Below are 10,483 nucleotides of genomic sequence, written 5' to 3' on the forward strand. Positions count from 1 at the left end.
CTTCCGCTGAGAGCACTTTTTGATGGCAGAAAGTGGTACCGTCCGTGTTTTTTCGGGTCTAACTCGGGTTCAGCTTCTTGTTCCGGTTAGGGTTATGTTTAGGGTTGTTAGCAAAGAGTGAAGGCGCAGAGTCCTGTTGAGTGTGGGGTTGCGTAAAGGCTCCCCCAGGGAGTTCAGGTGTACCCAAAGGCTTCCGCTGAGAGCACGTTTTGATGGCAGAAAGTGGCACCGTCCGTGTTTTTTCGGGTCTAACTCGGGTTCAGCTTCTTGTTCCAGTTAGGGTTATGTTTAGGGTTGTTAGGAAAGAGTGAAGGTGCAGAGTCCTGTTGAGTGTGGGGTTGCGTTAAGGCTCCCCCAGGGAGTTCAGGTGTACCCAAAGGCTTCCGCTGAGAGCACTTTTTGATGGCAGAAAGTGGCACCGTACGTGTTTTTTCGGGTCTAACTCGGGTTCAGCTTCTTGTTCCGGTTAGGGTTATGTTTCGGGTTTTTAGGAAAGAGTGAAGACGCAGAGTCCTGTTGAGTGTGGGGTTGCGTAAAGGCTCCCCCAGGGAGTTCAGGTGTACCCAAAGGCTTCCGCTGAGAGCACGTTTTGATGGCAGAAAGTGGCACCGTCCGTGTTTTTTCTGGTCTAACTCGGGTTCAGCTTCTTGTTCCGGTTAGGGTTATGTTTAGGGTTGTTAGGAAAGAGTGAAGGCGCAGAGTCCTGTTGAGTGTGGGGTTGCGTTAAGGCTCCCCCAGGGAGTTCAGGTGTACCCAAAGGCTTCCGCTGAGAGCACTTTTTGATGGCAGAAAGTGGCACCGTACGTGTTTTTTCGGGTCTAACTCGGGTTCAGCTTCTTGTTCCGGTTAGGGTTATGTTTAGGGTTGTTAGGAAAGAGTGAAGACGCAGAGTCCTGCTGAGTGTGGGGTTGCGTAAAGGCTCCCCCAGGGAGTTCAGGTGTACCCAAAGGCTTCCGCTGAGAGCACGTTTTGATGGCAGAAAGTGGCACCGTCCGTGTTTTTTCGGGTCTAACTCGGGTTCAGTTTCTTGTTCCGGTTAGGGTTATGTTTAGGGTTGTTAGGAAAGAGTGAAGACGCAGAGTCCTGTTGAGTGTGGGGTTGCGTAAAGGCTCCCCCAGGGAGTTCAGGTGTACCCAAAGGCTTCCGCTGAGAGCACTTTTTGATGGCAGAAAGTGGCACCGTACGTGTTTTTTCGGGTCTAACTCGGGTTCAGCTTCTTGTTCCGGTTAGGGTTATGTTTAGGGTTGTTAGGAAAGAGTGAAGACGCAGAGTCCTGTTGAGTGTGGGGTTGCGTAAAGGCTCCCCCAGGGAGTTCAGGTGTACCCAAAGGCTTCCGCTGAGAGCACTTTTTGATGGCAGAAAGTGGCACCGTCCGTGTTTTTTCGGGTGTAACTCGGGTTCAGCTTCTTGTTCCGGTAAGGGTTATGTTTAGGGTTGTTAGGAAAGAGTGAAGACGCAGAGTCCTGTTGAGTGTGGGGTTGCGTAAAGGCTCCCCCAGGGAGTTCAGGTGTAGCCAAAGGCTTCCACTGAGAGCACTTTTTGATGGCAGAAAGTGGCACCGTACGTGTTTTTTCGGGTCTAACTCGGGTTCAGCTTCTTGTTCCGGTTAGGGTTATGTTTAGGGTTGTTTGGAAAGAGTGAAGGCGCAGAGTCCTGTTGAGTGTGGGGTTGCGTAAAGGCTCCCCCAGGGAGTTCAGGTGTACCCAAAGGCTTCCGCTGAGAGCACTTTTTGATGGCAGAAAGTGGCACCGTACGTGTTTTTTCGGGTCTAACTCGGGTTCAGCTTCTTGTTCCGGTTAGGGTTATGTTTAGGGTTGTTAGGAAAGAGTGAAGACGCAGAGTCCTGTTGAGTGTGGGGTTGCGTAAAGGCTCCCCCAGGGAGTTCAGGTGTAGCCAAAGGCTTCCGCTGAGAGCACTTTTTGATGGCAGAAAGTGGCACCGTCCGTGTTTTTTCGGGTGTAACTCGGGTTCAGCTTCTTGTTCCGGTAAGGGTTATGTTTAGGGTTGTTAGGAAAGAGTGAAGACGCAGAGTCCTGTTGAGTGTGGGGTTGCGTAAAGGCTCCCCCAGGGAGTTCAGGTGTAGCCAAAGGCTTCCACTGAGAGCACTTTTTGATGGCAGAAAGTGGCACCGTACGTGTTTTTTCGGGTCTAACTCGGGTTCAGCTTCTTGTTCCGGTTAGGGTTATGTTTAGGGTTGTTTGGAAAGAGTGAAGGCGCAGAGTCCTGTTGAGTGTGGGGTTGCGTAAAGGCTCCCCCAGGGAGTTCAGGTGTACCCAAAGGTTTCCGCTGAGAACACTTTGATGGCAGAAAGTGGCACCGTACGTGTTTTTTCAGGTCTAACTCGGGTTCAGCTTCTTGTTCCGGATAGGGTTATGTTTAGGGTTGTTAGGAAAGAGTGAAGACGCAGAGTCCTGTTGAGTGTGGGGTTGCGTAAAGGCTCCCCCAGGGAGTTCAGGTGTACCCAAAGGCTTCCGCTGAGAGCACTTTTTGATGGCAGAAAGTGGCACCGTCCGTGTTTTTTCGGGTCTAACTCGGGTTCAGCTTCTTGTTTCGGTTAGGGTTATGTTTAGGGTTGTTTGGAAAGAGTGAAGGCACAGAGTCCTGTTGAGTGTGGGGTTGCGTAAAGGCTCCCCCAGGGAGTTCAGGTGTACCCAAAGGCTTCCGCTGAGAGCACTTTTTGATGGCAGAAAGTGGCACCGTCCGTGTTTTTTCGGGTCTAACTCGGGTTCAGCTTCTTGTTTCGGTTAGGGTTATGTTTAGGGTTGTTTGGAAAGAGTGAAGGCGCAGAGTCCTGTTGAGTGTGGGTTTGCGTAAAGGCTCCCAGAGGGAGTCCAGGTGTAGCCAAAGGCTTCTGCTGAGAGCACTTTTTGATGGCAGAATGTGGCACCGTACATGTTTTTTCGGGTCTAACTCGGGTTCAGCTTCTTGTTCCAGTTAGGGTTATGTTTAGGGTTGTTTGGAAAGAGTGAAGGCGCAGAGTCCTGTTGAGTGTGGGGTTCCGTAAAGGCTCCCCCAGGGAGTTCTGATGTAGCCAAAGGCTTCCGCTGAGAGCACTTTTTGATGGCAGAAAGTGGCACCGTACATGTTTTTTAGGGTCTAACTCAGGTTCAGCTTCTTGTTGCGGTTAGGGTTATGTTTAGGGTTGTTAGGAAAGAGTGAAGGCGCAGAGCCCTGTTGAGTGTGGGGTTGCGTAAAGGCTCCCCCAGGGAGTTCAGGTGTACCCAAAGGCTTCCGCTGAGAGCACTTTTTGGTGGCAGAAAGTGGCACCGTCCGTGTTTTTTCGGGTCTAACTCGGGTTCAGCTTCTTGTTCCGGTTAGGGTTATGTTTAGGGTTGTTTGGAAAGAGTGAAGGCACAGAGTCCTGTTGAGTGTGGGGTTGCGTAAAGGCTCCCCCAGGGAGTTCAGGTGTACCCAAAGGTTTCCGCTGAGAACACTTTTTGATGGCAGAAAGTGGCACCGTACGTGTTTTTTCAGGTCTAACTCGGGTTCAGCTTCTTGTTCCGGATAGGGTTATGTTTAGGGTTGTTAGGAAAGAGTGAAGACGCAGAGTCCTGTTGAGTGTGGGGTTCCGAAAAGGCTCCCCCAGGGAGTTCAGGTGTACCCAAAGGCTTCCGCTGAGAGCACTTTTTGATGGCAGAAAGTGGCACCGTCCGTGTTTTTTCGGGTCTAACTCGGGTTCAGCTTCTTGTTCCGGTAAGGGTTATGTTTAGGGTTGTTAGGAAAGAGTGAAGGCGCAGAGTCCTGTTGAGTGTGGGGTTGCGTAAAGGCTCCCCCAGGGAGTTCAGGTGTAGCCAAAGGCTTCCGCTGAGAGCACTTTTTGATGGCAGAAAGTGGCACCGTACGTGTTTTTTCGGGTCTAACTCGGGTTCAGCTTCTTGTTCCAGTTAGGGTTATGTTTAGGGTTGTTAGGAAAGAGTGAAGACGCAGAGTCCTGTTGAGTGTGGGGTTGCGTAAAGGCTCCCCCAGGGAGTTCAGGTGTACCCAAAGGCTTCTGCTGAGAGCACTTTTTGATGGCAGAAAGTGGCACCGTACGTGTTTTTTTGGGTCTAACTCGGGTTCAGCTTCTTGTTCCGGTTAGGGTTATGTTTAGGGTTGTTAGGAAAGAGTGAAGGCGTAGAGTCCTGTTGAGTGTGGGGTTCCGAAAAGGCTCCCCCAGGGAGTTCAGGTGTACCCAAAGGCTTCCGCTGAGAGCACTTTTTGATGGCAGAAAGTGGCACCGTCCGTGTTTTTTCGGGTCTAACTCGGGTTCAGCTTCTTGTTCCGGTAAGGGTTATGTTTAGGGTTGTTTGGAAAGCGTGAAGGCGCAGAGTCCTGTTGAGTGTGGGGTTGCGTAAAGGCTCCCCCAGGGAGTTCAGGTGTACCCAAAGGCTTCCGCTGAGAGCACTTTTTGATGGCAGAAAGTGGCACCGTACGTGTTTTTTCGGGTCTAACTCGGGTTCAGCTTCTTGTTCCAGTTAGGGTTATGTTTAGGGTTGTTAGGAAAGAGTGAAGACGCAGAGTCCTGTTGAGTGTGGGGTTGCGTAAAGGCTCCCCCAGGGAGTTCAGGTGTACCCAAAGGCTTCTGCTGAGAGCACTTTTTGATGGCAGAAAGTGGCACCGTACGTGTTTTTTTGGGTCTAACTCGGGTTCAGCTTCTTTTTCCGGTTAGGGTTATGTTTAGGGTTGTTAGGAAAGAGTGAAGGCGCAGAGTCCTGTTGAGTTTGGGGTTGTGTAAAGGCTCCCCCAGGGAGTTCAGGTGTACCCAAAGGCTTCCGCTGAGAGCACTTTTTGATGGCAGAAAGTGGCACCGTCCGTGTTTTTTCGGGTCTAACTCGGGTTCAGCTTCTTGTTCCGGTTAGGGTTATGTTTAGGGTTGTTAGGAAAGAGTGAAGACGCAGAGTCCTGTTGAGTGTGGGGTTGCGTAAAGGCTCCCCCAGGGAGTTCAGGTGTAGCCAAAGGCTTCCGCTGAGAGCACTTTTTGATGGCAGAAAGTGGTACCGTCCGTGTTTTTTCGGGTCTAACTCGGGTTCAGCTTCTTGTTCCGGTTAGGGTTATGTTTAGGGTTGTTAGCAAAGAGTGAAGGCGCAGAGTCCTGTTCAGTGTGGGGTTGCGTAAAGGCTCCCCCAGGGAGTTCAGGTGTACCCAAAGGCTTCCGCTGAGAGCACGTTTTGATGGCAGAAAGTGGCACCGTCCGTGTTTTTTCGGGTCTAACTCGGGTTCAGCTTCTTGTTCCGGTTAGGGTTATGTTTAGGGTTGTTAGGAAAGAGTGAAGGCGCAGAGTCCTGTTGAGTGTGGGGTTGCGTTAAGGCTCCCCCAGGGAGTTCAGGTGTACCCAAAGGCTTCCGCTGAGAGCACTTTTTGATGGCAGAAAGTGGCACCGTACGTGTTTTTTCGGGTCTAACTCGGGTTCAGCTTCTTGTTCCGGTTAGGGTTATGTTTAGGGTTGTTAGGAAAGAGTGAAGACGCAGAGTCCTGTTGAGTGTGGGGTTGCGTAAAGGCTCCCCCAGGGAGTTCAGGTGTACCCAAAGGCTTCCGCTGAGAGCACTTTTTGATGGCAGAAAGTGGCACCGTACGTGTTTTTTCGGGTCTAACTCGGGTTCAGCTTCTTGTTCCGGTTAGGGTTATGTTTAGGGTTGTTAGGAAAGAGTGAAGGCGCAGAGTCCTGTTGAGTGTGGGGTTGCGTAAAGGCTCCCCCAGGGAGTTCAGGTGTACCCAAAGGCTTCCGCTGAGAGCACGTTTTGATGGCAGAAAGTGGCACCGTACGTGTTTTTTCGGGTCTAACTCGGGTTCAGCTTCTTGTTCCGGTTAGGGTTATGTTTAGGGTTGTTAGGAAAGAGTGAAGATGCAGAGTCCTGTTGAGTGTGGGGTTGCGTAAAGGCTCCCCCAGGGAGTTCAGGTGTAGCCAAAGGCTTCTGCTGAGAGCACTTTTTGATGGCAGAAAGTGGCACCGTACGTGTTTTTTCGGGTCTAACTCGGGTTCAGCTTCTTGTTCCGATTAGGGTTATGTTTAGCGTTGTTAGCAAAGAGTGAAGGCGCAGAGTCCTGTTGAGTGTGGGGTTGCGTAAAGGCTCCCCCAGGGAGTTCAGGTGTACCCAAAGGCTTCTGCTGAGAGCACTTTTTGATGGCAGAAAGTGGCACCGTACGTGTTTTTTTGGGTCTAACTCGGGTTCAGCTTCTTGTTCCGGTTAGGGTTATGTTTAGGGTTGTTAGGAAAGAGTGAAGGCGCAGAGTCCTGTTGAGTTTGGGGTTGTGTAAAGGCTCCCCCAGGGAGTTCACGTGTGCCCAAAGGCTTCTGCTGAGAGCACTTTTTGATGGCAGAAAGTGGCACCGTCCGTGTTTTTTCGGGTCTAACTCGGGTTCAGCTTCTTGTTCCGGTTAGGGTTATGTTTAGGGTTGTTAGGAAAGAGTGAAGGCGCAGAGTCCTGTTGAGTGTGGGGTTGCGTAAAGGCTCCCCCAGGGAGTTCAGGTGTACCCAAAGGCTTCCGCTGAGAGCACTTTTTGATGGCAGAAAGTGGCACCGTCCGTGTTTTTTCGGGTCTAACTCGGGTTCAGCTTCTTGTTCCGATTAGGGTTATGTTTAGCGTTGTTAGCAAAGAGTGAAGGCGCAGAGTCCTGTTGAGTGTGGGGTTGCGTAAAGGCTCCCCCAGGGAGTTCAGGTGTACCCAAAGGCTTCCGCTGAGAGCACGTTTTGATGGCAGAAAGTGGCACCGTACGTGTTTTTTCGGGTCTAACTCGGGTTCAGCTTCTTGTTCCGGTTAGGGTTATGTTTAGGGTTGTTAGGAAAGAGTGAAGGCGCAGAGTCCTGTTGAGTGTGGGGTTGCGTAAAGGCTCCCCCAGGGAGTTCAGGTGTACCCAAAGGCTTCCGCTGAGAGCACTTTTTGATGGCAGAAAGTGGCACCGTACGTGTTTTTTCGGGTCTAACTCGGGTTCAGCTTCTTGTTCCGGTTAGGGTTATGTTTAGGGTTGTTAGGAAAGAGTGAAGGCGCAGAGTCCTGTTGAGTGTGGGGTTGCGTAAAGGCTCCCCCAGGGAGTTCAGGTGTAGCCAAAGGCTTCCGCTGAGAGCACTTTTTGATGGCAGAAAGTGGCACCGTACGTGTTTTTTCAGGTCTAACTCGGGTTCAGCTTCTTGTTCCGGTTAGGGTTATGTTTAGGGTTGTTAGGAAAGAGTGAAGATGCAGAGTCCTGTTGAGTGTTGGGGTTGCGTAAAGGCTCCCCCAGGGAGTTCAGGTGTACCCAAAGGCTTCCGCTGAGAGCACTTTTTGATGGCAGAAAGTGGCACCGTCCGTGTTTTTTCGGGTCTAACTCGGGTTCAGCTTCTTGTTCCGGTTAGGGTTATGTTTAGGGTTGTTAGGAAAGAGTGAAGACGCAGAGTCCTGTTGAGTGTGGGGTTGCGTAAAGGCTCCCCCAGGGAGTTCAGGTGTACCCAAAGGCTTCCGCTGAGAGCACTTTTTGATGGCAGAAAGTGGCACCGTCCGTGTTTTTTCGGGTCTAACTCGGGTTCAGCTTCTTGTTCCGGTTAGGGTTATGTTTAGGCTTGTTAGCAAAGAGTGAAGGCGCAGAGTCCTGTTGAGTGTGGGGTTGCGTAAAGGCTCCCCCAGGGAGTTCAGGTGTACCCAAAGGCTTCCGCTGAGAGCACTTTTTGATGGCAGAAAGTGGCACCGTACGTGTTTTTTCGGGTCTAACTCGGGTTCAGCTTCTTGTTCCGGTTAGGGTTATGTTTAGGGTTGTTAGGAAAGAGTGAAGACGCAGAGTCCTGTTGAGTGTGGGGTTGCGTAAAGGCTCCCCCAGGGAGTTCAGGTGTACCCAAAGGCTTCCGCTGAGAGCACTTTTTGATGGCAGAAAGTGGCACCGTACGTGTTTTTTCGGGTCTAACTCGGGTTCAGCTTCTTGTTCCGCTTAGGGTTATGTTTAGGGTTGTTAGGAAAGAGTGAAGGCGCAGAATCCTGCTGAGTGTGGGGTTGCGTAAAGGCTCCCCCAGGGAGTTCAGGTGTACCCAAAGGCTTCCGCTGAGAGCACTTTTTGATGGCAGAAAGTGGCACCGTACGTGTTTTTTCGGGTCTAACTCAGGTTCAGCTTCTTGTTCCGGTTAGGGTTATGTTTAGGGTTGTTAGGAAAGAGTGAAGACGCAGAGTCCTGTTGAGTGTGGGGTTGCGTAAAGGCTCCCCCAGGGAGTTCAGGTGTACCCAAAGGCTTCCGCTGAGAGCACTTTTTGATGGCAGAAAGTGGCACCGTACGTGTTTTTTCGGGTCTAACTCGGGTTCAGCTTCTTGTTCCGGTTAGGGTTATGTTTAGGGTTGTTAGGAAAGAGTGAAGGCGCAGAGTCCTGTTGAGTGTGGGGTTGCGTAAAGGCTCCCCCAGGGAGTTCAGGTGTACCCAAAGGCTTCCGCTGAGAGCACTTTTTGATGGCAGAAAGTGGCACCGTACGTGTTTTTTCGGGTCTAACTCGGGTTCAGCTTCTTGTTCCGGTTAGGGTTATGTTTAGGGTTGTTAGGAAAGAGTGAAGACGCAGAGTCCTGTTGAGTGTGGGGTTGCGTAAAGGCTCCCCCAGGGAGTTCAGGTGTACCCAAAGGCTTCCGCTGAGAGCACTTTTTGATGGCAGAAAGTGGCACCGTACGTGTTTTTTCGGGTCTAACTCGGGTTCAGCTTCTTGTTCCGCTTAGGGTTATGTTTAGGGTTGTTAGGAAAGAGTGAAGACGCAGAGTCCTGTTGAGTGTGGGGTTGCGTAAAGGCTCCCCCAGGGAGTTCAGGTGTACCCAAAGGCTTCCGCTGAGAGCACTTTTTGATTGCAGAAAGTGGCACCGTACGTGTTTTTTCGGGTCTAACTCGGGTTCAGCTTCTTGTTCCGCTTAGGGTTATGTTTAGGGTTGTTAGGAAAGAGTGAAGACGCAGAGTCCTGTTGAGTGTGGGGTTGCGTAAAGGCTCCCCCAGGGAGTTCAGGTGTACCCAAAGGCTTCCGCTGAGAGCACTTTTTGATGGCAGAAAGTGGCACCGTACGTGTTTTTTCGGGTCTAACTCGGGTTCAGCTTCTTGTTCCGGTTAGGGTTATGTTTAGGGTTGTTAGGAAAGAGTGAAGGCGCAGAGTCCTGTTGAGTGTGGGGTTGCGTAAAGGCTCCCCCAGGGAGTTCAGGTGTACCCAAAGGCTTCCGCTGAGAGCACTTTTTGATGGCAGAAAGTGGCACCGTACGTGTTTTTTCGGGTCTAACTCGGGTTCAGCTTCTTGTTCCGGTTAGGGTTATGTTTAGGGTTGTTAGGAAAGAGTGAAGGCGCAGAGTCCTGTTGAGTGTGGGGTTGCGTAAAGGCTCCCCCAGGGAGTTCAGGTGTACCCAAAGGCTTCCGCTGAGAGCACTTTTTGATGGCAGAAAGTGGCACCGTACGTGTTTTTTCGGGTCTAACTCGGGTTCAGCTTCTTGTTCCGGTTAGGGTTATGTTTAGGGTTGTTAGGAAAGAGTGAAGACGCAGAGTCCTGTTGAGTGTGGGGTTGCGTAAAGGCTCCCCCAGGGAGTTCAGGTGTAGCCAAAGGCTTCCGCTGAGAGCACTTTTTGATGGCAGAAAGTGGCACCGTCCGTGTTTTTTCGGGTCTAACTCGGGTTCAGCTTCTTGTTCCGGTTAGGGTTATGTTTAGGGTTGTTTGGAAAGAGTGAAGGCGCAGAGTCCTGCTGAGTGTGGGGTTGCGTAAAGGCTCCCCCAGGGAGTTCAGGTGTAGCCAAAGGCTTCCGCTGAGAGCACTTTTTGATGGCAGAAAGTGGCACCGTACGTGTTTTTTCGGGTCTAACTCAGGTTCAGCTTCTTGTTCCGGTTAGGGTTATGTTTAGGGTTGTTAGGAAAGAGTGAAGACGCAGAGTCCTGTTGAGTGTGGGGTTGCGTAAAGGCTCCCCCAGGGAGTTCAGGTGTACCCAAAGGCTTCTGCTGAGAGCACTTTTTGATGGCAGAAAGTGGCACCGTACGTGTTTTTTTGGGTCTAACTCGGGTTCAGCTTCTTGTTCCGGTTAGGGTTATGTTTAGGGTTGTTAGGAAAGAGTGAAGGCGCAGAGTCCTGTTGAGTTTGGGGTTGTGTAAAGGCTCCCCCAGGGAGTTCACGTGTGCCCAAAGGCTTCTGCTGAGAGCACTTTTTGATGGCAGAAAGTGGCACCGTCCGTGTTTTTTCGGGTCTAACTCGGGTTCAGCTTCTTGTTCCGGTTAGGGTTATGTTTAGGGTTGTTAGGAAAGAGTGAAGGCGCAGAGTCCTGTTGAGTGTGGGGTTGCGTAAAGGCTCCCCCATGGAGTTCAGGTGTACCCAAAGGCTTCCGCTGAGAGCACTTTTTGATGGCAGAAAGTGGCACCGTCCGTGTTTTTTCGGGTCTAACTCGGGTTCAGCTTCTTGTTCCGATTAGGGTTATGTTTAGCGTTGTTAGCAAAGAGTGAAGGCGCAGAGTCCTGTTGAGTGTGGGGTTGCGTAAAGGCTCCCCCAGGGAGTTCAGGTGTACCCAAAGGCTTCCGCTGAGAGCACGTTTTGATGGCAGAAAGT

The sequence above is a fragment of the Anser anser genome (genome assembly GCF_964211835.1).
Source record: "Anser anser genome assembly, chromosome: 3".
Classification (NCBI taxonomy): domain Eukaryota; kingdom Metazoa; phylum Chordata; class Aves; order Anseriformes; family Anatidae; genus Anser; species Anser anser.